Source organism: Phyllobates terribilis, unplaced genomic scaffold, assembly GCF_046119375.1.
Source record: "Phyllobates terribilis strain yellow unplaced genomic scaffold, ASM4611937v1 Scaffold_416__1_contigs__length_1633014, whole genome shotgun sequence".
Classification (NCBI taxonomy): domain Eukaryota; kingdom Metazoa; phylum Chordata; class Amphibia; order Anura; family Dendrobatidae; genus Phyllobates; species Phyllobates terribilis.
The window spans coordinates 1-26,032 of record NW_027363176.1 but is presented as its reverse complement, the minus strand read 5'-3'; the positions used below and the strand labels follow the sequence as shown (position 1 = coordinate 26,032).

General features: G+C 47.2%; 11 non-coding genes and 2 pseudogenes across 11 annotated transcripts; all 13 read left to right on the top strand.

Annotated features, from left to right (window-relative positions):
• The first annotated feature begins 1,052 nt into the window (after positions 1–1,052).
• LOC141227427 (U2 spliceosomal RNA) lies at positions 1,053–1,243 on the top strand. Its single transcript, XR_012294421.1, has one exon. It is a non-coding gene; the product is annotated as a U2 spliceosomal RNA (small nuclear RNA).
• A 5,955-nt stretch (positions 1,244–7,198) lies between these two features.
• On the top strand, positions 7,199–7,388 carry LOC141227190 (U2 spliceosomal RNA). The gene has a single exon (XR_012294287.1). It is a non-coding gene; the product is annotated as a U2 spliceosomal RNA (small nuclear RNA).
• Positions 7,389–8,506: 1,118 nt separating this feature from the next.
• Positions 8,507–8,697, top strand: LOC141227514 (U2 spliceosomal RNA). The gene has a single exon (XR_012294505.1). It is a non-coding gene; the product is annotated as a U2 spliceosomal RNA (small nuclear RNA).
• Positions 8,698–9,812: 1,115 nt separating this feature from the next.
• Positions 9,813–10,003, top strand: LOC141227502 (U2 spliceosomal RNA). Its single transcript, XR_012294494.1, has one exon. It is a non-coding gene; the product is annotated as a U2 spliceosomal RNA (small nuclear RNA).
• A 1,115-nt stretch (positions 10,004–11,118) lies between these two features.
• LOC141227298 (U2 spliceosomal RNA) lies at positions 11,119–11,208 on the top strand (annotated as a pseudogene).
• A 5,552-nt stretch (positions 11,209–16,760) lies between these two features.
• On the top strand, positions 16,761–16,955 carry LOC141227135 (U2 spliceosomal RNA). The gene has a single exon (XR_012294241.1). It is a non-coding gene; the product is annotated as a U2 spliceosomal RNA (small nuclear RNA).
• Positions 16,956–18,070: 1,115 nt separating this feature from the next.
• On the top strand, positions 18,071–18,261 carry LOC141227490 (U2 spliceosomal RNA). Its single transcript, XR_012294483.1, has one exon. It is a non-coding gene; the product is annotated as a U2 spliceosomal RNA (small nuclear RNA).
• A 1,114-nt stretch (positions 18,262–19,375) lies between these two features.
• On the top strand, positions 19,376–19,566 carry LOC141227479 (U2 spliceosomal RNA). The gene has a single exon (XR_012294472.1). It is a non-coding gene; the product is annotated as a U2 spliceosomal RNA (small nuclear RNA).
• A 1,115-nt stretch (positions 19,567–20,681) lies between these two features.
• LOC141227467 (U2 spliceosomal RNA) lies at positions 20,682–20,872 on the top strand. The gene has a single exon (XR_012294461.1). It is a non-coding gene; the product is annotated as a U2 spliceosomal RNA (small nuclear RNA).
• A 1,115-nt stretch (positions 20,873–21,987) lies between these two features.
• On the top strand, positions 21,988–22,178 carry LOC141227456 (U2 spliceosomal RNA). The gene has a single exon (XR_012294450.1). It is a non-coding gene; the product is annotated as a U2 spliceosomal RNA (small nuclear RNA).
• A 1,120-nt stretch (positions 22,179–23,298) lies between these two features.
• LOC141227105 (U2 spliceosomal RNA) lies at positions 23,299–23,489 on the top strand. The gene has a single exon (XR_012294213.1). It is a non-coding gene; the product is annotated as a U2 spliceosomal RNA (small nuclear RNA).
• A 1,113-nt stretch (positions 23,490–24,602) lies between these two features.
• On the top strand, positions 24,603–24,791 carry LOC141227109 (U2 spliceosomal RNA). The gene has a single exon (XR_012294217.1). It is a non-coding gene; the product is annotated as a U2 spliceosomal RNA (small nuclear RNA).
• Positions 24,792–25,901: 1,110 nt separating this feature from the next.
• On the top strand, positions 25,902–26,032 carry LOC141227272 (U2 spliceosomal RNA; annotated as a pseudogene; the record flags this gene model as incomplete).

Genomic DNA, 26,032 nt, shown 5'->3' with positions numbered 1-26,032 from the left:
TTGTCGGATTTTGGGATGGACTCTTTGGCTTTGCTTTTCTTCTCCTCATTGGATTTTTCATGTTCAAAGTTGCAGAAGCCAGATTACAAGCTCATTTTGGTTCAACTTCAGCAACTGTGCATTGCATTGCCATGTAATGTGATGCAATGCTATCTTTCTAGCTCTCCCTTTTTACTTCCTTTTGGATAAACAGACATATTAGGCAAGCATTTTGGAGCTTTCACCTAAATAACTACAGGTGGTGAGATAAGCTGCACAATATAATTGACCTTTCAGTATATTGTTGCACACACACCATCTATTTAGCAAATGCCCTTGTTATCAACAGCAGCCTTTTAAACTCACCTGAGCTAACAGGTATGTGCGCTGGTTACTCTGCTGCGCTTAAAATTTCTTTTTTGGTTTGCTACAATGCCTTTTCTGAAACGTTGTCTCCTTCTGCTGGAACACTGACTTCTTTCATTTAATGCCTGCAGACTATAAAAGAGAACCCAACCCAAAAAGTTTGGTTGATTAGTCTGTGGCATTCTGTTAAACTGTTGCTTATGGCGGTCTCTGTGAGCTTCTCAGCGACATTCAGCCAGCCAGGTATCCTGCCTGCAGTAGATGGAATGTGGCAATGGAACGCTGGCTGCGCGTGTCATAATAGGCTCTGAGCCTTTATATACCTGTGCACAGCAGCAGCCACCTTCAGTCTGCTGCTGGACAGCCAGCAGCAGCAGCAGCAGGAGAGGTATGTAATCAGGAGCCCTCCTGCTAAGGGTAGACAGCTGCTCGTTCCACCCCACCCCCCGCCTTAATTGGTTCTCCTCCCTTCCAACGGTGTTGAGGCGGGTGGGAACAGCAGGGGGTGAAGGTGCTGTGTTTAAAGAGGTGGAGTTATGCAGATCTAAAACGCGTGGATTGCAGCAGCAGCAAGCCGAAAAGTGCAGGCATGTAAGGGATCTAGAGGTTGACAACATGTCTTCTTAACGGGAGTCCAGGAGCTCATCTCCACAAATGGACTTTTCAGGATCCTTGGGTGGCTCCGTAGTTTGAAACCAATTCTGGTTATCGCTTCTCGGCCTTTTGGCTAAGATCAAGTGTAGTATCTGTTCTTATCAGTTTAATATCTGATACGTCCCCTATCTGGGGACCATATATTAAATGGATTTTTAGAACAGGGAGATGGAAAAAGAGCTTGCTCTGTCCACTCCACGCATTGACCTGGTATTGCAGTATCTCCAGGACCAGTGCACCCCTTCTTTAATGCAGTTTCTAAAATCAGAAAGAATTGAATTCAATGTTTTTTGTTCATTTTGCTTGTTTGTCGGATTTTGGGATGGACTCTTTGGCTTTGCTTTTCTTCTCCTCATTGGATTTTTCATGTTCAAAGTTGCAGAAGCCAGATTACAAGCTCATTTTGGTTCAACTTCAGCAACTGTGCATTGCATTGCCATGTAATGTGATGCAATGCTATCTTTCTAGCTCTCCCTTTTTACTTCCTTTTGGATAAACAGACATATTAGGCAAGCATTTTGGAGCTTTCACCTAAATAACTACAGGTGGTGAGATAAGCTGCACAATATAATTGACCTTTCAGTATATTGTTGCACACACACCATCTATTTAGCAAATGCCCTTGTTATCAACAGCAGCCTTTTAAACTCACCTGAGCTAACAGGTATGTGCGCTGGTTACTCTGCTGCGCTTAAAATTTCTTTTTTGGTTTGCTACAATGCCTTTTCTGAAACGTTGTCTCCTTCTGCTGGAACACTGACTTCTTTCATTTAATGCCTGCAGACTATAAAAGAGAACCCAACCCAAAAAGTTTGGTTGATTAGTCTGTGGCATTCTGTTAAACTGTTGCTTATGGCGGTCTCTGTGAGCTTCTCAGCGACATTCAGCCAGCCAGATATCCTGCCTGCAGTAGATGGAATGTGGCAATGGAACGCTGGCTGCGCGTGTCATAATAGGCTCTGAGCCTTTATATACCCGTGCACAGCAGCAGCCACCTTCAGTCTGCTGCTGGACAGCCAGCAGCAGCAGATCTAGAGGTTGACAACATGTCTTCTTAACGGGAGTCCAGGAGCTCATCTCCACAAATGGACTTTTCAGGATCCTTGGGTGGCTCCGTAGTTTGAAACCAATTCTGGTTATCGCTTCTCGGCCTTTTGGCACGATCTATCAGGTTTACCTGTGTGGTCTTGCCTGTGAGGTGCTCTTGGTACCCTTTCTCTCGGCCTGGGGGGATCGTTCCTCTTCGGAGGGACTTAACCCCCCTGCTGCTATTGGGAGGAAGGATTAGTCCGGGAGCAACGGGAAGGGATCCCATGAAGGCTTGCGCCTTTCAGAGAGAAGAGTCGGTACGTTCCTGAGTGAAGGATGCCGGCAACGCTCACATATTCATCGGGTGATGCCCGGATGCGGAACACCGTGAGGATTGAAGTTGGAGCAGCATCGAGGATGGAGAAGAATTTGGACTACATCTGCCATAGGATTCTTCTTGGAGTTCTGGAGTTTCGGCGGGAAGACATATTCTGCTTCCAGGACAACGAGTACAAGGGGACATACACCATCACCTTCAAGAGCCAGGGATGCTGTCAGCAAGTCGTACAAAAGGTAAACGAGAAAAACTACTTAGATGAGTTGGATGGACTAACCTTTTGTCTCTTGTATGCTTATGACGAGATCCCCATCGTGGTGCATTTCCCGAACCCCTTTGTGGAAGCTGCAGACATCTCGACCTACCTTACCCGCTATTGTGATGATCTGAGATACCTGGGTACTGTGAAGAACGCGGTAGGCTTCTGGTGCGGCAAGAGAAGGTATATGGCCCGTCTAAAGAGGGACCTTAGTGGAGTGGGAGGAATGCTACACCCTCCCTCAACCTTCGTAATCGGTAAGAGCAGAGGCTACTTATTTTATCCTGGAATGCCAGTATGTTGCAGGAACTGTGGACAAATGGGTCATACCCAAACGTCCTGCACGGGCAGGAAAGTAGACCGCTGCAATAATTGCAGCTGTTACGGACATTTAATGAAGGACTGTCCCGCTGGGAGGAAATGTAATCTCTGCGGTGAGGCGGGGCACATGTTCCGAGGATGCCCCAACAGGACCAGGACCAGGACCTACGCAGAAGCTGCATCTTCTGAAGCTGAGCCGATGCGCCCACCGGTCTTCACTGGCAGGCCGGCGTCGGAGGGCGGTTCGAAGGGCGAGAAGGCTGGGATGGAGCAGGGAGCCGGAGGCCCCTCTGGGGCGGCACCTGCATCGAAGTCCCTTAACGATGGGCGGACCTCGCATGGACCGGAGCGGGGGGGTCCTCCTTCTGGGAGGGTATCCTCCGTATCGATGGTTCCCGATACCGATCCTGTTGGGCTGGAGGGTGGTGCCCCTGTGCGGTTGGCTACAGGGGACCACGCAGCGATGGCCTCAGGATCTTCCAGGGCGATTAGCCAGCCAGATGAGGGGGCTTTGCTTCTAGGTGGCGAACATCAGGAAATCTGTGTTGCTGATCTTGTCCTGATGGACCAGTCTCCCCCCCTGGAGGAGGTGGAGGAAGAGGAGGACTGCACCAGTGACCTAGTGGAGTCTGCCCCGAAAAAGAGACGGAATGTCGAATCCCCAGCGTCTCCTGGAATGTGGCTGGGAACCGTGACCTACGAGGGGGCAACCGCCGGCTCACAGAATATCGAGTCGTTTGGGTCTTCTAGCCCCGGATGTCCTGGAGCAATTTGATATACAGGGCTTTGAGTCAGGTGTCCTCATGGAAGATCCACCACCCTGACCTATGAATGCCCACAATAAGACTTGTCTCACTGAATGTGAGGTCATTAAAGAGCCCAGTTCGTAGGGCTGCTCTATTCAAGTATTTAGAAACCACTGACTTTGACATATGTTTATTACAGGAATGCGGGATACAACATGCACTAAATTATAATGATATCAAGACAGATTGGAGACTGGGGCCCTCCATCTGGTCTGGCTCCAATGACAACAAGTCAGCGGGGGTGGGCTTCCTCTGTCGTGGGAGAAATATTACTATAAATGCTGTCACAGAAATAGTACCAGGCAGAGTGGTTTTAGTGCATTTTAAATTTAATGGTTTTACCCTACGTGTAATGAATATTTATGCTCCCCCTGATAAGCAAGAGAGAATTAATTTATTTGGGATATTGCCATTGTACTGTACTGGGTCATCTCCCCTGGTCGTAGGGGGTGATTTTAATTGTCTTTGTGCTAGTGAACAACGAGCAGGGGGTGACCCTTTACGCAAATTGGATAAGTCATGTCATCTATTGAAAGATTTTATAACTGATTTTAAATTATGCGATGCGTGGAGGTCACTCCTGCCGACGGACCCTGGTTATACGTGGTCCGGAAGAGGGGTGTCCTCCAGGATCGATTTTATTTTCCTATCAGATGATTTTAACCCTGTAAAATGTGTTTTAACATCAAATATATTTTCTGACCATAAGGGCTTGGAGGTGCATCTAGAATACCGGGATGAACAGAGGGTCAACAGGGGCCTCTGGCGTCTAAGTACTTACCTGCTGGAGGACCCTCTGATTCGACAAGACTTTGGTAAAGCCTATCAAGCCTGGCGGCGACAAAAACCTTCTGATGCCCCTATGGTAACCTGGTGGGAAAATTTGAAAAAAAAAGTCAGAATGTTTTTTATAAAAGCAGGGAGACGTAAAGCTAGAGAGAAAAAAAGATGTTTTAGTGATCTTAACACCAAACTGCAAACACTTTTTAAATTCAAAGAGCTAGGGGTGGAGGTGGGAGATGATATTGCTAGCCTAAAAACTGAAATTCAGAACTGCATAGACACAAAGGGGAAAGAGATTATTTTTAACTCTAGAGTGCAGCACTTGGAGGAGGGGGAGAAGTGCTCTCGCTTCTTCTTCAAAAAAGTCATGGATAAAAGAGAAGTGATCACAAATCTAGAGGGTGAAACATCTATGCAGGGAATGTTGAATGCTACTTTTAACTTTTATAAGCATCTTTTTAGTAAAAAGTGTATAGATGAGTCCTTTTTATCTGATGCTCTTAATGATCTCGATTTTAAGTTAAATTTTACAGACCAGGAGTTTTTAGAACGCGATATTGTTTTAGAGGAATTATTTTATGTTTTTAAAAGTTTCTCTAAGGGTAAAGCACCTGGGTGTGACGGACTACCTGTAGAGTTTTATCTTACTTTTTGGGACATTTTAAAAGAGGACCTTTTTATGCTTTTTAAAGAAGTTTTTATTTGTGAACAGTTGCCATTTTCGTGGAGGAGAGGAGTGGTGTCTTTGATATATAAAAAAGGTGACCGCAGTACTCTAGCGAATTGGAGACCCATAACTCTCCTAAATGTTGATTACAAGGTACTTGCTAAGGTGGTTGCAGACCGGCTCAGGAGTGTCATTGCCAAACTAATCCAGCCTGAGCAGGTTTGTAGTGTACCAGGCAGAAGTATTTCAGAGGTTTTAAACGTATTAAGGGATGTAATTTGGTATTCCAGAGACCGGGGTCAAAATGTAGCTCTTTTAGCCCTAGATTTTGAAAAAGCTTTCGATAGAGTCTCTCATAGATTTCTTTTTAGAGTTTTAAAAAGAATGGGTATCCCTAATATGCTTTTAAATTGTATTAAGATTTTATATAAAAATTGTTTTAGTCAAATTTCTCTTAATGGCTTTTTAACAGATGGAGTTCCCCTTGAGTCCGGAGTGAAGCAGGGATGCCCCTTGTCGCCCATCCTGTTCATCTGCGCCATGGAGCCCCTGCTGAGCGCAATAAGGAAAGACAAAGTGATTAGAGGGGTTCCTGTTCCAGGCGGAGGTGGCAGTGATGTGAGAGTCTTTGGCTACATGGATGACGTGACAGTTGTGTGCGTGGACCCTGCTTCCCTCCGGAGGGCGGTGTTGCGCATTGAATTTTTTTCCCAGGCATCCGGGTTTAAACTTAATTTAAATAAATCTGAATGTCTGACTTTGGGATCCTGGGACACCGCCCAACTCCCGCAGCTCACTATAAAACGAGACAATGTAAAAATTCTTGGAGTTGTTTTTAACGAGGAGAATGTGGGAACTCAAAGCTGGGAGAATGTCATAGAAAAAATGTCAAAGAAAATATCATTTTGGGGTTTGAGGTCCCTAACAATGGAGGGGAAAATTTTAATTATAAAATCAGTGTTGTTACCCCTCATACTGTATATAGCTATGGTGTACCCCCCCTCTGATGTTTTAATTAAAAAAATGACTAGGATGATCTTTATGTTTTTATGGAACTCCAAAATGGAAAAATTAAGGCGAGAAATAATGAGGAAGAATAAAATGAACGGCGGAAGGGATGTCCCCGATTTACATATTTATTTGTATTTAAATTATTTCTGCTTTTGTTTCAAACATTTTAATGGTAATAGTGCGCTAAGTTATTTTTTAAAATATACTTGTGGGATGATTTTTAAAAGATGGTTTAAGTTGTCGTTGAATTCCCCTGTTTTACTATGCCCCCCCAAACACCAAGCAATCTTAGAAAAGACTGTTCGATTTTATAGCCTTGGTGATTTTAATATGGACATTTTTAAAGACCGCAAGAAGCTTTTATCTTTTCTGAGGAGGAATGAAGATGTGACCCCCATAGTAAATTTCTCAGAAGAGAGGTCGAAGCAAGTTTGGAAGAATGTCTTCGGAAAATTTTTAGCAAATGGACATAAGGACATCGCATGGATGGTGGTCCACCAGTGCCTCCCCACCAGAGAATTTCAACACAGGAGAGGCCTGGTGGCCAGAGCCAAATGCCCCAGAGACTCATGTGTTAATGACGAAACCACCTTGCACCTTATGTGGAATTGCCCATTTGCACAGGAACTTTGGCACAAAGTTGGGATTCTTTTAAAATGGACTTGCGGTTTAAGAGATTTTAACCATGAATATGTTTTATATGGCCTTTTTAAATGTCCGACCCCTCAACAGTATTGTATATGTTGGTGTATGATTAACTGTTTTAAAGACGCCCTTTGGAAGGCACGCAATATTTTACTTTTTAAACGTGATGCTATTTCTGTGAAGGATTGTCTTAAAATTGCTTTTAGCCAGATGTATATTTATTACTTGAGGGATGTCAAATGTATTGGGAGGAGGGATGCTAATCGTATATGGGGTTTTTATGGGTGGAATTCTGTGTTTTAATAATGTACTGTTTGTGTTGTTGTTTTTGATTGTAAACCATCTTTTACGCACTTAATAAATTATGTTGAAACCTGATCTGTTCTTATCAGTTTAATATCTGATACGTCCCCTATCTGGGGACCATATATTAAATGGATTTTTAGAACAGGGAGATGGAAAAAGAGCTTGCTCTGTCCACTCCACGCATTGACCTGGTATTGCAGTATCTCCAGGACCGGTGCACCCCTTCTTTAATGCAGTTTCTAAAATCAGAAAGAATTGAATTCAATGTTTTTTGTTCATTTTGCTTGTTTGTCGGATTTTGGGATGGACTCTTTGGCTTTGCTTTTCTTCTCCTCATTGGATTTTTCATGTTCAAAGTTGCAGAAGCCAGATTACAAGCTCATTTTGGTTCAACTTCAGCAACTGTGCATTGCATTGCCATGTAATGTGATGCAATGCTATCTTTCTAGCTCTCCCTTTTTACTTCCTTTTGGATAAACAGACATATTAGGCAAGCATTTTGGAGCTTTCACCTAAATAACTACAGGTGGTGAGATAAGCTGCACAATATAATTGACCTTTCAGTATATTGTTGCACACACACCATCTATTTAGCAAATGCCCTTGTTATCAACAGCAGCCTTTTAAACTCACCTGAGCTAACAGGTATGTACGCTGGTTACTCTGCTGCGCTTAAAATTTCTTTTTTGGTTTGCTACAATGCCTTTTCTGAAACGTTGTCTCCTTCTGCTGGAACACTGACTTCTTTCATTTAATGCCTGCAGACTATAAAAGAGAACCCAACCCAAAAAGTTTGGTTGATTAGTCTGTGGCATTCTGTTAAACTGTTGCTTATGGCGGTCTCTGTGAGCTTCTCAGCGACATTCAGCCAGCCAGGTATCCTGCCTGCAGTAGATGGAATGTGGCAATGGAACGCTGGCTGCGCGTGTCATAATAGGCTCTGAGCCTTTATATACCTGTGCACAGCAGCAGCCACCTTCAGTCTGCTGCTGGACAGCCAGCAGCAGCAGCAGCAGCAGGAGAGGTATGTAATCAGGAGCCCTCCTGCTAAGGGTAGACAGCTGCTCGTTCCACCCCACCCCCCGCCTTAATTGGTTCTCCTCCCTTCCAACGGTGTTGAGGCGGGTGGGAACAGCAGGGGGTGAAGGTGCTGTGTTTAAAGAGGTGGAGTTATGCAGATCTAAAACGCGTGGATTGCAGCAGCAGCAAGCCGAAAAGTGCAGGCATGTAAGGGATCTAGAGGTTGACAACATGTCTTCTTAACGGGAGTCCAGGAGCTCATCTCCACAAATGGACTTTTCAGGATCCTTGGGTGGCTCCGTAGTTTGAAACCAATTCTGGTTATCGCTTCTCGGCCTTTTGGCTAAGATCAAGTGTAGTATCTGTTCTTATCAGTTTAATATCTGATACGTCCCCTATCTGGGGACCATATATTAAATGGATTTTTAGAACAGGGAGATGGAAAAAGAGCTTGCTCTGTCCACTCCACGCATTGACCTGGTATTGCAGTATCTCCAGGACCGGTGCACCCCTTCTTTAATGCAGTTTCTAAAATCAGAAAGAATTGAATTCAATGTTTTTTGTTCATTTTGCTTGTTTGTCGGATTTTGGGATGGACTCTTTGGCTTTGCTTTTCTTCTCCTCATTGGATTTTTCATGTTCAAAGTTGCAGAAGCCAGATTACAAGCTCATTTTGGTTCAACTTCAGCAACTGTGCATTGCATTGCCATGTAATGTGATGCAATGCTATCTTTCTAGCTCTCCCTTTTTACTTCCTTTTGGATAAACAGACATATTAGGCAAGCATTTTGGAGCTTTCACCTAAATAACTACAGGTGGTGAGATAAGCTGCACAATATAATTGACCTTTCAGTATATTGTTGCACACACACCATCTATTTAGCAAATGCCCTTGTTATCAACAGCAGCCTTTTAAACTCACCTGAGCTAACAGGTATGTGCGCTGGTTACTCTGCTGCGCTTAAAATTTCTTTTTTGGTTTGCTACAATGCCTTTTCTGAAACGTTGTCTCCTTCTGCTGGAACACTGACTTCTTTCATTTAATGCCTGCAGACTATAAAAGAGAACCCAACCCAAAAAGTTTGGTTGATTAGTCTGTGGCATTCTGTTAAAGTGTTGCTTATGGCGGTCTCTGTGAGCTTCTCAGCGACATTCAGCCAGCCAGGTATCCTGCCTGCAGTAGATGGAATGTGGCAATGGAACGCTGGCTGCGCGTGTCATAATAGGCTCTGAGCCTTTATATACCTGTGCACAGCAGCAGCCACCTTCAGTCTGCTGCTGGACAGCCAGCAGCAGCAGCAGCAGGAGAGGTATGTAATCAGGAGCCCTCCTGCTAAGGGTAGACAGCTGCTCGTTCCACCCCACCCCCCGCCTTAATTGGTTCTCCTCCCTTCCAACGGTGTTGAGGCGGGTGGGAACAGCAGGGGGTGAAGGTGCTGTGTTTAAAGAGGTGGAGTTATGCAGATCTAAAACGCGTGGATTGCAGCAGCAGCAAGCCGAAAAGTGCAGGCATGTAAGGGATCTAGAGGTTGACAACATGTCTTCTTAACGGGAGTCCAGGAGCTCATCTCCACAAATGGACTTTTCAGGATCCTTGGGTGGCTCCGTAGTTTGAAACCAATTCTGGTTATCGCTTCTCGGCCTTTTGGCTAAGATCAAGTGTAGTATCTGTTCTTATCAGTTTAATATCTGATACGTCCCCTATCTGGGGACCATATATTAAATGGATTTTTAGAACAGGGAGATGGAAAAAGAGCTTGCTCTGTCCACTCCACGCATTGACCTGGTATTGCAGTATCTCCAGGACCGGTGCACCCCTTCTTTAATGCAGTTTCTAAAATCAGAAAGAATTGAATTCAATGTTTTTTGTTCATTTTGCTTGTTTGTCGGATTTTGGGATGGACTCTTTGGCTTTGCTTTTCTTCTCCTCATTGGATTTTTCATGTTCAAAGTTGCAGAAGCCAGATTACAAGCTCATTTTGGTTCAACTTCAGCAACTGTGCATTGCATTGCCATGTAATGTGATGCAATGCTATCTTTCTAGCTCTCCCTTTTTACTTCCTTTTGGATAAACAGACATATTAGGCAAGCATTTTGGAGCTTTCACCTAAATAACTACAGGTGGTGAGATAAGCTGCACAATATAATTGACCTTTCAGTATATTGTTGCACACGCACCATCTATTTAGCAAATGCCCTTGTTATCAACAGCAGCCTTTTAAACTCACCTGAGCTAACAGGTATGTGCGCTGGTTACTCTGCTGCGCTTAAAATTTCTTTTTTGGTTTGCTACAATGCCTTTTCTGAAACGTTGTCTCCTTCTGCTGGAACACTGACTTCTTTCATTTAATGCCTGCAGACTATAAAAGAGAACCCAACCCAAAAAGTTTGGTTGATTAGTCTGTGGCATTCTGTTAAACTGTTGCTTATGGCGGTCTCTGTGAGCTTCTCAGCGACATTCAGCCAGCCAGGTATCCTGCCTGCAGTAGATGGAATGTGGCAATGGAACGCTGGCTGCGCGTGTCATAATAGGCTCTGAGCCTTTATATACCTGTGCACAGCAGCAGCCACCTTCAGTCTGCTGCTGGACAGCCAGCAGCAGCAGCAGCAGGAGAGGTATGTAATCAGGAGCCCTCCTGCTAAGGGTAGACAGCTGCTCGTTCCACCCCACCCCCCGCCTTAATTGGTTCTCCTCCCTTCCAACGGTGTTGAGGCGGGTGGGAACAGCAGGGGGTGAAGGTGCTGTGTTTAAAGAGGTGGAGTTATGCAGATCTAAAACGCGTGGATTGCAGTAGCAGCAAGCCGAAAAGTGCAGGCATGTAAGGGATCTAGAGGTTGACAACATGTCTTCTTAACGGGAGTCCAGGAGCTCATCTCCACAAATGGACTTTTCAGGATCCTTGGGTGGCTCCGTAGTTTGAAACCAATTCTGGTTATCGCTTCTCGGCCTTTTGGCTAAGATCAAGTGTAGTATCTGTTCTTTTAAGAACACAAGAGCTGCGATCTACACTTGACGAGAGCGATCGAACTCGGAAGGAGAAGAGCTTCGGAGCCCAGCTGACATCGGAGAAGGAAGGCGGATATCGGTGGGAGGAAGAAGCTCTAAAGAATCCAGAAGAAGACGAAGACTCGGAGAAGAATCGGGCTGTCCTGTGGAATCTTCGAGGAAGAAAATCATCGAGACAAAGACCTTTCGGGGAATTTGTCCAGAACACGACGGGAGAAGAATCTGCATAGCTCCACCCATTCCGGGAAGAGTTCCAGATCCAGCTCCAAGAAGTAACTGCAGGAGGAAAGCCATGGCAAGCGCTGCGAGGAAGGCCGAAAAGAAGAGCCTGGAGCAGGGGACAGCCAGGAGGGCCCAGCCAGGAGCCGATTCTGACCCCAAGGACTCTGCCTCCACGACTGGCCAGCAGAAGGGACCCCAGAAGCCCCGCCACGAAGCTCCAGCCCTGGAGCCATGGATGCGGCAGACGGTGGCCCTGAAGCTGAAGGAAGTGGATGGGAGGGTGCCGGACATGTCCTCGGACGTGTTCTGCCAGAAGATGCTGCTGGATCGAGGCTTCTCCAGGTCGGACACCCTCAGCATCCAGACCTTCTTGACGGGGATCTTCTTCGTCACCTTCGCCACTGTGAACACCTGCAGGAGGTTCTGGGAAATGGTAAGCGCAAAAGGACCGGATAATTCTTTCTCTGCCTTTACAGGTAGCTGCCCTATCCAGAGGGACGAAAGGAGGATCACGGTCTCCATGCGCAACCCGCACACCCCAGGCCAAGACATCTGTACCTTCCTGAGACGCTTCTGTTTGGTTGTGAAGGAACCCTCTCACATCCTGAATGGACTCGGCTTCTGGACAGGTAAGTGGTCGGTGACCGTTAGACTTCACAGGGACCTGGCGTACTCAGACGGACTTCGGCACCTGCCCCCGACATCCTCCCTGGGCAACTCCTACGGCCTCATCTATTACCCGGACATGCCGCGGAACTGCAGGAGATGCGGCAAGAACGGCCACGAGATGAAGGACTGCAAGGAGGATGCCTGCAGGATTTGTCGAGTGACGGGACACAGCTCGAAGGACTGCCCGAAGAAGACATCCTGCAACCTGTGTGGGCTGGCGGCTCATCTGTACAAGGATTGCCCCAAGCGTGAGAGATCCTGGGCATCGGTGGTTTCGACGACCCCAGCTACGGAGGACAAGGCCCCGACGACCAGGCCTGTGAAGGTCAAGGACGCGACGACCAAGGCCCCAGCGGCCAAGGCCGAGACGACCAAGGCCAAAGCGGTCAAGGAGTCGGTGGCCAAAGCCCCAGCGACGGTCCCAGCAGCTCCGAAGCAGAAGAAAAAGTCAAAGGAGGGTAAGAGTTCTGTCACCCCTCTCTCGATCCCTCCCCCTGCCACCCCCGTCCAATTCCCCCCCACCCCGGCCACCCCTGCTGAGGATTCCACTTTCTCTTCCTCCTTCCCCTACTCCTCAGCAGGTGTCCTTTCCCCTGCCCCGGCAGCCACTCTCCCTCCCCAGACCATGGTAGCGGTGGAATTAACCTTTCCTCCACCCGCCGCTATCTATTCCGAGGAGGATTTTCCCCTTCTTGTCTCCCCAGTTCCAACCCGGGGAAAGAGGAAGGTGGAGGACAGCCCTGCTACTGAATCCTCCAAAAAGAAGATTCTGGATTTCGTAGGCGAAAAGGAGGATACCCTCCCTGAGCCAGAAGAGATGGAGCACATGGTTGAGACCCTGGTGGCCGAGCCAGAAGAGGAGGAACTGGTGGTCGCCGAGATCGAGGCCGCGCTGCTTTACCAGATGGAGGAAGAGGGCCTGCTGGTGATCCCGTCACCAGCAGTCAACACCGACGAGGGACCACCCGACCGGAGTGGTAACTAAGGTGTATTGCCTGCGCTAACTTTTTCTTTTTTCCCTACATGATGGCTAATATTAACTTATTTTCCATTAATGTCAGGAGCATCAAGGACAAGTTCAGACGTCAGACTATTTATGCCTTCCTTACTTCCCAGTTGTGTGATGTTTATATGTTGCAGGAATGTTCCCTTCCCTCCTCTAGGTCCTTCAAACATCTGGCCAGGGAGTGGTCCCACGGTCCATCCTACTGGTCCGGTGGGGGTGACTGCAAGTCTGCGGGGGTCGCAATTCTGATCAGGGGGGGCGCATTCACGCTTGAGTCCGTCCAGGAGCTCATCTGCGGCAGGGCTCTTGTTGTAGATGGCAACTGGGCGGGAGAACCTGTCAGGTTCATCAACGTGTATGCGTCCCCACTGAAGAATGAGCGTTTGGAGCTTTTCCAGACCCTGCGGCTTCAGCTTGCCACCACCAGGACCTTAGTGATGGCCGGGGATTTCAACTGCCCCATCGAGGAGGATGGTCGTAGTTCTGGCACATCTGCCAAGTTGGACATCACGTCCAAGCTGCTCATCGAGATGGTAACCGAGGCCTCTCTTCAGGACGTGGTGGGCTCCATGGGGAGAGGCTCCACGAACTATTCGTGGAGCCGACCCGATGGCTCACTCCGCTCCAGGATTGACTTTGTGTTCACCTCTCGGGCAGTCAGGCAGAGTAGGCACTCGATGGTCTCCTGCTTCTTCTCCGACCACAGAGCCATTCACTTACAAGGTGTCCTCGGCGACGGTTTTCCGTCCGGCCCCAGCTCCTGGAAGCTGAATTGTGCTCTGCTGGCTCAGGATGAAGTCGTGGAGGAGCTGAGAGCAGCCTACGCAATGTGGCAGTCCTACAAGGGTAGCTTCCAAACAGTCTCTGATTGGTGGGAATATGTTAAACTTGAGTTTCGCTGTTTCTTTCAGGCCAAGGGTCGACAACAGGCGTGTGAGAAGAGGAGGGACTTCAGAGGGCTGCAGCGCGAGCTGCGGTCGCTGCAGGACCTTCTTCACTGCGGCTGGGACGTGAGGGAGGAGCTGGAGGAGACCAAGAAGAGCCTGAAAAGGCACTTTGAGGAGGAGTCCAAGCGAATCATCTTCCGTTCCAAAGTGGAGAATCTGGAGAAGGGTGAGAAATGTAACTCATTCTTTTTCAGGAAACTTCATGCCGGTCACACGCCCCTGAACGAGCTGCGAGACGAGAGCGGAAACATGCGACGTGGGAAGGAGGACGTGATGAGGGTCGTCAGCGACTTCTACAGCGAACTCTACTCCCACAAGACTACTGACCCTGACGCTGCTGATAAGTTCCTGTCAGGTATCACTAACCATCTTGATCCTGCAGGCACGGCAGCCTTGGACAAACCTCTGATGGTGGGCGAATTGCTCTCTGCCGCTAAATCCTTTAGGACCGGCAGGACCCCGGGCAGTGATGGTCTTCCAGCGGAGCTCTATGTAGCGCTGGGAGACCTCATCTGTCCGGACCTGTTGGACCTGTACGAGGAGATGGTGGTGGAGGGTAGAATGCCTCCATCTTTGAGGGAAGGAATGGTCACGATCCTGTACAAGCGGAAGGGAGAGAGGTGCGACCTGAGGAATTGGCGTCCCATTACTCTGCTCAACGTGGACTACAAGATCCTGGCCAAGACGATGGCGACACGACTTAAGACGGTCATCGGACGGATCATCCACCCGGACCAGACCTGCGGCATCCCTGGACGTCGCATCGCAGACAGCCTCGCTCTCGTGCGGGACACGGTCGAGTACATCAAGGTCCGCCGCGCACACGCGGCCCTGGTCTCCTTGGATCAGTAGAAGGCCTTCGACCGGGTTTCCCACGAGTTCATGGGCCGAGCTCTGCACCGGTTAGGTTTGGGTAACATGTTTTGTTCGTATGTCCGTCTGATGTATTTTGATATCCACAGCTCGGTGTTGGTGAACGGCTGGAAGACTGACCCCTTCCCTGTCCTCTCTGGGGTCAGACAAGGCTGCCCTCTATCACCTCTTCTTTTTGTTTGTGTTATAGAACTCTTCGCAGAGGCTATCCGGCAGAATGGAGAGATCAGAGGGATCACCGCACCGGGTCCGGGACGACACGAGGTCAAGTGCTCGCTCTACATGGACGACGTCACCGTCTTCTGCGCTGATCGTGGTTCAGTCGACGCCCTCGTCCAGACGTGTGAGAGGTTCAGCCGGGCTTCAGGGGCCAAAGTCAACTGCAGGAAGTCGGAAGCCATGCTCTTCGGGGATTGGCAGCCGGCCTCCTCCGCCCCCTTCCCCTTCAACATTCAACCGGATTTCCTCAAGGTGCTGGGAGTCTGGTTCGGGAAGGAAGGAGCGGCCCTCAAGTCCTGGCAAGAACGCTTGGCCAAGGTGAAGCAACGGATCGGACTCTGGAGCCTCAGACACCTCACTTGTGAGGGTAAGGCACTCGTCCTGCGTAATGAGGTCCTGCCCGTCTTGCAGTACACGGCGCAGGCCTGGCCCCCACACGTCACTGTGTGCAGGGCCATTACCAGGACAGTGTTTCACTTTGTCTGGGGATCCAAGATGGACAGAGTCAGGCGGGCCGTCATGTACAAGGAGCCTCGCAAGGGTGGGAAGGGCGTTCCAGATATCCCCACCCTCCTGCGATCCTCTTTTGTGTGTGATTGTGTCCGCCGGACTTTGCAAGTCAAGAATGGCTCCGCGGGCAGGTCCATGTCTCGCTTCTTCCTGCTTCCTCTTTGGAGGCGACTCGGCTGGGACAAGTGGGACAGCTCCTTCCCCTACAACTGGACGACGCCATGGTTCTACGGAGACGTCGTTCGATTTGTGGGGGAGCATCAACTGGAGGGACTCAAGCCCGACTTGTGGAAGCCCAAAACTATCCACAAGCTAATCAGAGCCAAGGATGACGTGGAGAACATCACAGGACTTCACCAGGACACGCTGGAGACTGTGTGGACAAATGTGTCGTCTGACAGGCTGACCAACGGGCACAAGGACTTGTCGTGGATGGCGATTCAGGGCGGACTGCCCGTCCGGTCATTCATGCATGCCCGGAACCTGTGCAAGACCCGGTACTGCCCAAGGTGCCCCTTCGTGGAGGAAACATCTTTGCACACTTTTTGGGACTGCGGATTTGCACAGCGCCTATTGACTGCACTTGAGGACGACCTGAGGAACTCTGTCCCCAGGGCGAGCCTATCGCACCATTCTGTGCTTTACGGACTCTTCCCTGGGGTTCATACCGTCGGAGCCATCCAGGAGGCTTGGCGCCTTATGAACTGCTTCAAGGATGCCGTTTGGGTCGCCAGGAACCGGCTCATCTTGAGGAGGGAGAGGATGTCCATCCAGGACTGCCGCAGGCTGATCCACAGCCTGCTCAGAGACTATTCCATCATGGACGGTCCGGAGGACGAGGATGAGGACTAAACCCCTCCTCCCCCTCTCCCCTTATGTGTCTTGTCTTTCAATAAAGCTTCGGGCCTGTGATTTTCCCCTCCCCATCCCCTTTTTCCCAATCCCCATCCCTTATCACGGTTCGTCGTACTGTATTGATTGACATGCTTTTTCTTTCAGATTGAGTGTTTTGTGTAGCATAGGGGTGTGATGTGTCTAGTTAGTGCGTCGTATCCTCATGCTATGTAAATATGATGTAGAATTCTGTGAGTACTGGGCTGCAGCACTGTACACTGTCTGTTAACTTATTTTTTGTGCTAATAAAAGATATATTCAATCAAAAAAAATCTGTTCTTATCAGTTTAATATCTGATACGTCCCCTATCTGGGGACCATATATTAAATGGATTTTTAGAACAGGGAGATGGAAAAAGAGCTTGCTCTGTCCACTCCACGCATTGACCTGGTATTGCAGTATCTCCAGGACCGGTGCACCCCTTCTTTAATGCAGTTTCTAAAATCAGAAAGAATTGAATTCAATGTTTTTTGTTCATTTTGCTTGTTTGTCGGATTTTGGGATGGACTCTTTGGCTTTGCTTTTCTTCTCCTCATTGGATTTTTCATGTTCAAAGTTGCAGAAGCCAGATTACAAGCTCATTTTGGTTCAACTTCAGCAACTGTGCATTGCATTGCCATGTAATGTGATGCAATGCTATCTTTCTAGCTCTCCCTTTTTACTTCCTTTTGGATAAACAGACATATTAGGCAAGCATTTTGGAGCTTTCACCTAAATAACTACAGGTGGTGAGATAAGCTGCACAATATAATTGACCTTTCAGTATATTGTTGCACACACACCATCTATTTAGCAAATGCCCTTGTTATCAACAGCAGCCTTTTAAACTCACCTGAGCTAACAGGTATGTGCGCTGGTTACTCTGCTGCGCTTAAAATTTCTTTTTTGGTTTGCTACAATGCCTTTTCTGAAACGTTGTCTCCTTCTGCTGGAACACTGACTTCTTTCATTTAATGCCTGCAGACTATAAAAGAGAACCCAACCCAAAAAGTTTGGTTGATTAGTCTGTGGCATTCTGTTAAACTGTTGCTTATGGCGGTCTCTGTGAGCTTCTCAGCGACATTCAGCCAGCCAGGTATCCTGCCTGCAGTAGATGGAATGTGGCAATGGAACGCTGGCTGCGCGTGTCATAATAGGCTCTGAGCCTTTATATACCTGTGCACAGCAGCAGCCACCTTCAGTCTGCTGCTGGACAGCCAGCAGCAGCAGCAGCAGGAGAGGTATGTAATCAGGAGCCCTCCTGCTAAGGGTAGACAGCTGCTCGTTCCACCCCACCCCCCGCCTTAATTGGTTCTCCTCCCTTCCAACGGTGTTGAGGCGGGTGGGAACAGCAGGGGGTGAAGGTGCTGTGTTTAAAGAGGTGGAGTTATGCAGATCTAAAACGCGTGGATTGCAGCAGCAGCAAGCCGAAAAGTGCAGGCATGTAAGGGATCTAGAGGTTGACAACATGTCTTCTTAACGGGAGTCCAGGAGCTCATCTCCACAAATGGACTTTTCAGGATCCTTGGGTGGCTCCGTAGTTTGAAACCAATTCTGGTTATCGCTTCTCGGCCTTTTGGCTAAGATCAAGTGTAGTATCTGTTCTTATCAGTTTAATATCTGATACGTCCCCTATCTGGGGACCATATATTAAATGGATTTTTAGAACAGGGAGATGGAAAAAGAGCTTGCTCTGTCCACTCCACGCATTGACCTGGTATTGCAGTATCTCCAGGACCGGTGCACCCCTTCTTTAATGCAGTTTCTAAAATCAGAAAGAATTGAATTCAATGTTTTTTGTTCATTTTGCTTGTTTGTCGGATTTTGGGATGGACTCTTTGGCTTTGCTTTTCTTCTCCTCATTGGATTTTTCATGTTCAAAGTTGCAGAAGCCAGATTACAAGCTCATTTTGGTTCAACTTCAGCAACTGTGCATTGCATTGCCATGTAATGTGATGCAATGCTATCTTTCTAGCTCTCCCTTTTTACTTCCTTTTGGATAAACAGACATATTAGGCAAGCATTTTGGAGCTTTCACCTAAATAACTACAGGTGGTGAGATAAGCTGCACAATATAATTGACCTTTCAGTATATTGTTGCACACACACCATCTATTTAGCAAATGCCCTTGTTATCAACAGCAGCCTTTTAAACTCACCTGAGCTAACAGGTATGTGCGCTGGTTACTCTGCTGCGCTTAAAATTTCTTTTTTGGTTTGCTACAATGCCTTTTCTGAAACGTTGTCTCCTTCTGCTGGAACACTGACTTCTTTCATTTAATGCCTGCAGACTATAAAAGAGAACCCAACCCAAAAAGTTTGGTTGATTAGTCTGTGGCATTCTGTTAAACTGTTGCTTATGGCGGTCTCTGTGAGCTTCTCAGCGACATTCAGCCAGCCAGGTATCCTGCCTGCAGTAGATGGAATGTGGCAATGGAACGCTGGCTGCGCGTGTCATAATAGGCTCTGAGCTTTATATACCTGTGCACAGCAGCAGCCACCTTCAGTCTGCTGCTGGACAGCCAGCAGCAGCAGCAGCAGGAGAGGTATGTAATCAGGAGCCCTCCTGCTAAGGGTAGACAGCTGCTCGTTCCACCCCACCCCCCGCCTTAATTGGTTCTCCTCCCTTCCAACGGTGTTGAGGCGGGTGGGAACAGCAGGGGGTGAAGGTGCTGTGTTTAAAGAGGTGGAGTTATGCAGATCTAAAACGCGTGGATTGCAGCAGCAGCAAGCCGAAAAGTGCAGGCATGTAAGGGATCTAGAGGTTGACAACATGTCTTCTTAACGGGAGTCCAGGAGCTCATCTCCACAAATGGACTTTTCAGGATCCTTGGGTGGCTCCGTAGTTTGAAACCAATTCTGGTTATCGCTTCTCGGCCTTTTGGCTAAGATCAAGTGTAGTATCTGTTCTTATCAGTTTAATATCTGATACGTCCCCTATCTGGGGACCATATATTAAATGGATTTTTAGAACAGGGAGATGGAAAAAGAGCTTGCTCTGTCCACTCCACGCATTGACCTGGTATTGCAGTATCTCCAGGACCGGTGCACCCCTTCTTTAATGCAGTTTCTAAAATCAGAAAGAATTGAATTCAATGTTTTTTGTTCATTTTGCTTGTTTGTCGGATTTTGGGATGGACTCTTTGGCTTTGCTTTTCTTCTCCTCATTGGATATTTCATGTTCAAAGTTGCAGAAGCCAGATTACAAGCTCATTTTGGTTCAACTTCAGCAACTGTGCATTGCATTGCCATGTAATGTGATGCAATGCTATCTTTCTAGCTCTCCCTTTTTACTTCCTTTTGGATAAACAGACATATTAGGCAAGCATTTTGGAGCTTTCACCTAAATAACTACAGGTGGTGAGATAAGCTGCACAATATAATTGACCTTTCAGTATATTGTTGCACACACACCATCTATTTAGCAAATGCCCTTGTTATCAACAGCAGCCTTTTAAACTCACCTGAGCTAACAGGTATGTGCGCTGGTTACTCTGCTGCGCTTAAAATTTCTTTTTTGGTTTGCTACAATGCCTTTTCTGAAACGTTGTCTCCTTCTGCTGGAACACTGACTTCTTTCATTTAATGCCTGCAGACTATAAAAGAGAACCCAACCCAAAAAGTTTGGTTGATTAGTCTGTGGCATTCTGTTAAACTGTTGCTTATGGCGGTCTCTGTGAGCTTCTCAGCGACATTCAGCCAGCCAGGTATCCTGCCTGCAGTAGATGGAATGTGGCAATGGAACGCTGGCTGCGCGTGTCATAATAGGCTCTGAGCCTTTATATACCTGTGCACAGCAGCAGCCACCTTCAGTCTGCTGCTGGACAGCCAGCAGCAGCAGCAGCAGGAGAGGTATGTAATCAGGAGCCCTCCTGCTAAGGGTAGACAGCTGCTCGTTCCACCCCACCCCCCGCCTTAATTGGTTCTCCTCCCTTCCAACGGTGTTGAGGCGGGTGGGAACAGCAGGGGGTGAAGGTGCTGTGTTTAAAGAGGTGGAGTTATGCAGATCTAAAACGCGTGGATTGCAGCAGCAGCAAGCCGAAAAGTGCAGGCATGTAAGGGATCTAGAGGTTGACAACATGTCTTCTTAACGGGAGTCCAGGAGCTCATCTCCACAAATGGACTTTTCAGGATCCTTGGGTGGCTCCGTAGTTTGAAACCAATTCTGGTTATCGCTTCTCGGCCTTTTGGCTAAGATCAAGTGTAGTATCTGTTCTTATCAGTTTAATATCTGATACGTCCCCTATCTGGGGACCATATATTAAATGGATTTTTAGAACAGGGAGATGGAAAAAGAGCTTGCTCTGTCCACTCCACGCATTGACCTGGTATTGCAGTATCTCCAGGACCGGTGCACCCCTTCTTTAATGCAGTTTCTAAAATCAGAAAGAATTGAATTCAATGTTTTTTGTTCATTTTGCTTGTTTGTCGGATTTTGGGATGGACTCTTTGGCTTTGCTTTTCTTCTCCTCATTGGATTTTTCATGTTCAAAGTTGCAGAAGCCAGATTACAAGCTCATTTTGGTTCAACTTCAGCAACTGTGCATTGCATTGCCATGTAATGTGATGCAATGCTATCTTTCTAGCTCTCCCTTTTTACTTCCTTTTGGATAAACAGACATATTAGGCAAGCATTTTGGAGCTTTCACCTAAATAACTACAGGTGGTGAGATAAGCTGCACAATATAATTGACCTTTCAGTATATTGTTGCACACACACCATCTATTTAGCAAATGCCCTTGTTATCAACAGCAGCCTTTTAAACTCACCTGAGCTAACAGGTATGTGCGCTGGTTACTCTGCTGCGCTTAAAATTTCTTTTTTGGTTTGCTACAATGCCTTTTCTGAAATGTTGTCTCCTTCTGCTGGAACACTGACTTCTTTCATTTAATGCCTGCAGACTATAAAAGAGAACCCAACCCAAAAAGTTTGGTTGATTAGTCTGTGGCATTCTGTTAAACTGTTGCTTATGGCGGTCTCTGTGAGCTTCTCAGCGACATTCAGCCAGCCAGGTATCCTGCCTGCAGTAGATGGAATGTGGCAATGGAACGCTGGCTGCGCGTGTCATAATAGGCTCTGAGCCTTTATATACCTGTGCACAGCAGCAGCCACCTTCAGTCTGCTGCTGGACAGCCAGCAGCAGCAGCAGCAGGAGAGGTATGTAATCAGGAGCCCTCCTGCTAAGGGTAGACAGCTGCTCGTTCCACCCCACCCCCCGCCTTAATTGGTTCTCCTCCCTTCCATCGGTGTTGAGGCGGGTGGGAACAGTAGGGGGTGAAGGTGCTGTGTTTAAAGAGGTGGAGTTATGCAGATCTAAAACGCGTGGATTGCAGCAGCAGCAAGCCGAAAAGTGCAGGCATGTAAGGGATCTAGAGGTTGACAACATGTCTTCTTAACGGGAGTCCAGGAGCTCATCTCCACAAATGGACTTTTCAGGATCCTTGGGTGGCTCCGTAGTTTGAAACCAATTCTGGTTATCGCTTCTCGGCCTTTTGGCTAAGATCAAGTGTAGTATCTGTTCTTATCAGTTTAATATCTGATACGTCCCCTATCTGGGGACCATATATTAAATGGATTTTTAGAACAGGGAGATGGAAAAAGAGCTTGCTCTGTCCACTCCACGCATTGACCTGGTATTGCAGTATCTCCAGGACCGGTGCACCCCTTCTTTAATGCAGTTTCTAAAATCAGAAAGAATTGAATTCAATGTTTTTTGTTCATTTTGCTTGTTTGTCGGATTTTGGGATGGACTCTTTGGCTTTGCTTTTCTTCTCCTCATTGGATTTTTCATGTTCAAAGTTGCAGAAGCCAGATTACAAGCTCATTTTGGTTCAACTTCAGCAACTGTGCATTGCATTGCCATGTAATGTGATGCAATGCTATCTTTCTAGCTCTCCCTTTTTACTTCCTTTTGGATAAACAGACATATTAGGCAAGCATTTTGGAGCTTTCACCTAAATAACTACAGGTGGTGAGATAAGCTGCACAATTTACATTGACCTTTCAGTATATTGTTTGCACACACACCATCTATTTAGCAAATGCCCTTGTTATCAACAGCAGCCTTTTTAAACTCCCTGAGCTAACAGGTATGTGCGCTGGTTACTCTGCTGCGCTTAAAATTTCTTTTTTGGTTTGCTACAATGCCTTTTCTGAAACGTTGTCTCCTTCTGCTGGAACACTGACTTCTTTCATTTAATGCCTGCAGACTAATAAAAGAGAACCCAACCCAAAAAAGTTTGGTTGATTAGTCTGTGGCATTCTGTAAACTGTTGCTTATGGCGGTCTCTGTGAGCTTCTCAGCGACATTCAGCCAGCCAGGTATCCTGCCTGCAGTAGATGGAATGTGGCAATGGAACGCTGGCTGCGCGTGTCATAATAGGCTCTGAGCCTTTATATACCTGTGCACAGCAGCAGCCACCTTCAGTCTGCTGCTGGACAGCCAGCAGCAGCAGCAGCAGGGAGAGGTATGTAATCAGGAGCCCTCCTGCTAAGGGTAGACAGCTGCTCGTTCCACCCCACCCCCCGCCTTAATTGGTTCTCCTCCCTTCCAACGGTGTTGAGGCGGGTGGGAACAGCAGGGGGTGAAGGTGCTGTGTTTACAGAGGTGGAGTTATGCAGATCTAAAACGCGTGGATTGCAGCAGCAGCAAGCCGAAAAGTGCAGGCATGTAAGGGATCTAGAGGTTGACAACATGTCTTCTTAACGGGAGTCCAGGAGCTCATCTACACAAATGGACTTTTCAGGATCCTTGGGTGGCTCCGTAGTTTGAAACCAATTCTGGTTATCGGCTTCTCGGCCTTTTGGCTAAGATCAAGTGTAGTATCTGATCTTATCAGTTTAATATCTGATACGTCCCCTATCTGGGGACCATATATTAAATGGATTTTTAGAACAGGGAGATGGAAAAAGAGCTTGCTCTGTCCACTCCACGCATTGACCTGGTATTGCAGTATCTCCAGGACCGGTGCACCCCTTCTTTAATGCAGTTTCTAAAATCAGAAAGAATTGAATTCAATGTTTTTTGTTCATTTTGCTTGTTTGTCGGATTTTGGGATGGACTCTTTGGCTTTGCTTTTCTTCTCCTCATTGGATTTTTTCATGTTCAAAGTTGCAGAAGCCAGATTACAAGCTCATTTTGGTTCAACTTCAGCAACTGTGCATTGCATTGCCATGTAATGTGATGCAATGCTATCTTTCTAGCTCTCCCTTTTTACTTCCTTTTGGATAAACAGACATATTAGGCAAGCATTTTTGGAGCTTTCACCTAAATAACTACAGGTGGTGAGATAAGCTGCACAATATAATTGACCTTTCAGTATATTGTTGCACACACACCATCTATTTAGCAAATGCCCTTGTTATCAACAGCAGCCTTTTAAACTCACCTGAGCTAACAGGTATGTGCGCTGGTTACTCTGCTGCGCTTAAAATTTCTTTTTTGGTTTGCTACAATGCCTTTTCTGAAATGTTGTCTCCTTCTGCTGGAACACTGACTTCTTTCATTTAATGCCTGCAGACTATAAAGAGAACCCAACCCAAAAGTTTGGTTGATTAGTCTGTGGCATTCTGTTAAACTGTTGCTTATGGCGGTCTCTGTGAGCTTCTCAGCGACATTCAGCCAGCCAGGTATCTGCCTGCAGTAGATGGAATGTGGCAATGGAACGCTGGCTGCGCGTGTCATAATAGGCTCTGAGCCTTTATATACCTGTGCACAGCAGCAGCCACCTTCAGTCTGCTGCTGGACAGCCAGCAGCAGCAGCAGCAGGAGAGGTATGTAATCAGGAGCCTCCTGCTAAGGGTAGACAGCTGCTCGTTCCACCCCACCCCCGCCTTAATTGGTTCTCCTCCCTTCCATCGGTGTTGAGGCGGGTGGGAACAGTAGGGGGTGAAGGTGCTGTGTTAAAGAGGTGGAGTTTATGCAGATCTAAAACGCGTGGATTGCAGCAGCAGCAAGCCGAAAAGTGCAGGCATGTAAGGGATCTAGAGGTTGACAACATGTCTTCTTAACGGGAGTCCAGGAGCTCATCTCCACAAATGGACTTTTCAGGATCCTTGGGTGGCTCCGTAGTTTTGAAACCAATTCTGGTTATCGCTTCTCGGCCTTTGGCTAAGATCAAGTGTAGTATCTGTTCTTATCAGTTTAATATCTGATCCGTCCCTATCTGGGGACCATATATTAAATGGATTTTTAGAACAGGGAGATGGAAAAAGAGCTTGCTCTGTCCACTCCACGCATTGACCTGGTATTGCAGTATCTCCAGGACCGGTGCACCCCTTCTTTAATGCAGTTTCTAAAATCAGAAAGAATTGAATTCAATGTTTTTTGTTCATTTTGCTTGTTTGTCGGATTTTGGGATGGACTCTTTGGCTTTGCTTTTCTTCTCCTCATTGGATTTTTCATGTTCAAAGTTGCAGAAGCCAGATTACAAGCTCATTTTGGTTCAACTTCAGCAACTGTGCATTGCATTGCCATGTAATGTGATGCAATGCTATCTTTCTAGCTCTCCCTTTTTACTTCCTTTTGGATAAACAGACATATTAGGCAAGCATTTTGGAGCTTTCACTAAATAACTACAGGTGGTGAGATAAGCTGCACAATATAATTGACCTTTCAGTATATTGTTGCACACACACCATCTATTTAGCAAATGCCCTTGTTATCAACAGCAGCCTTTTAAACTCCCTGAGCTAACAGGTATGTGCCTGGTTTACTCTGCTGCGCTTAAAATTTCTTTTTTGTTTGCTACAATGCCTTTTCTGAAACGTTGTCTCCTTCTGCTGAACACTGACTTCTTTCATTTAATGCCTGCAGACTATAAAAGAGAACCCAACCCAAAAAGTTTGGTTGATTAGTCTGTGGCATTCTGTTAAACTGTTGCTTATGGCGGTCTCTGTGAGCTTCTCAGCGACATTCAGCCAGCCAGGTATCCTGCCTGCAGTAGATGGAATGTGGCAATGGAACGCTGGCTGCGCGTGTCATAATAGGCTCTGAGCCTTTATATACCTGTGCACAGCAGCAGCCACCTTCAGTCTGCTGCTGGACAGCCAGCAGCAGCAGCAGCAGGAGAGGTATGTAATCAGGAGCCCTCCTGCTAAGGGTAGACAGCTGCTCGTTCCACCCCCACCCCCGCCTTAATTGGTTCTCCTCCCTTCCAACGGTGTTGAGGCGGGTGGGAACAGCAGGGGTGAAGGTGCTGTGTTTAAAGAGGTGGAGTTATGCAGATCTAAAACGCGTGGATTGCAGCAGCAGCAAGCCCGAAAAGTGCAGGCATGTAAGGGATCTAGAGGTTGACAACATGTCTTCTTAACGGGAGTCCAGGAGCTCATCTCCACAAATGGACTTTTCAGATCCTTGGGTGGCTCCGTAGTTTGAAACCAATTCTGGTTATCGCTTCTCGGCCTTTTGGCTAAGATCAAGTGTAGTATCTGTTCTTATCAGTTAATATCTGATACGTCCCCTATCTGGGGGACCATATTTTAAATGGTTTTTAGAACAGGGAGATGGAAAAAGAGCATGC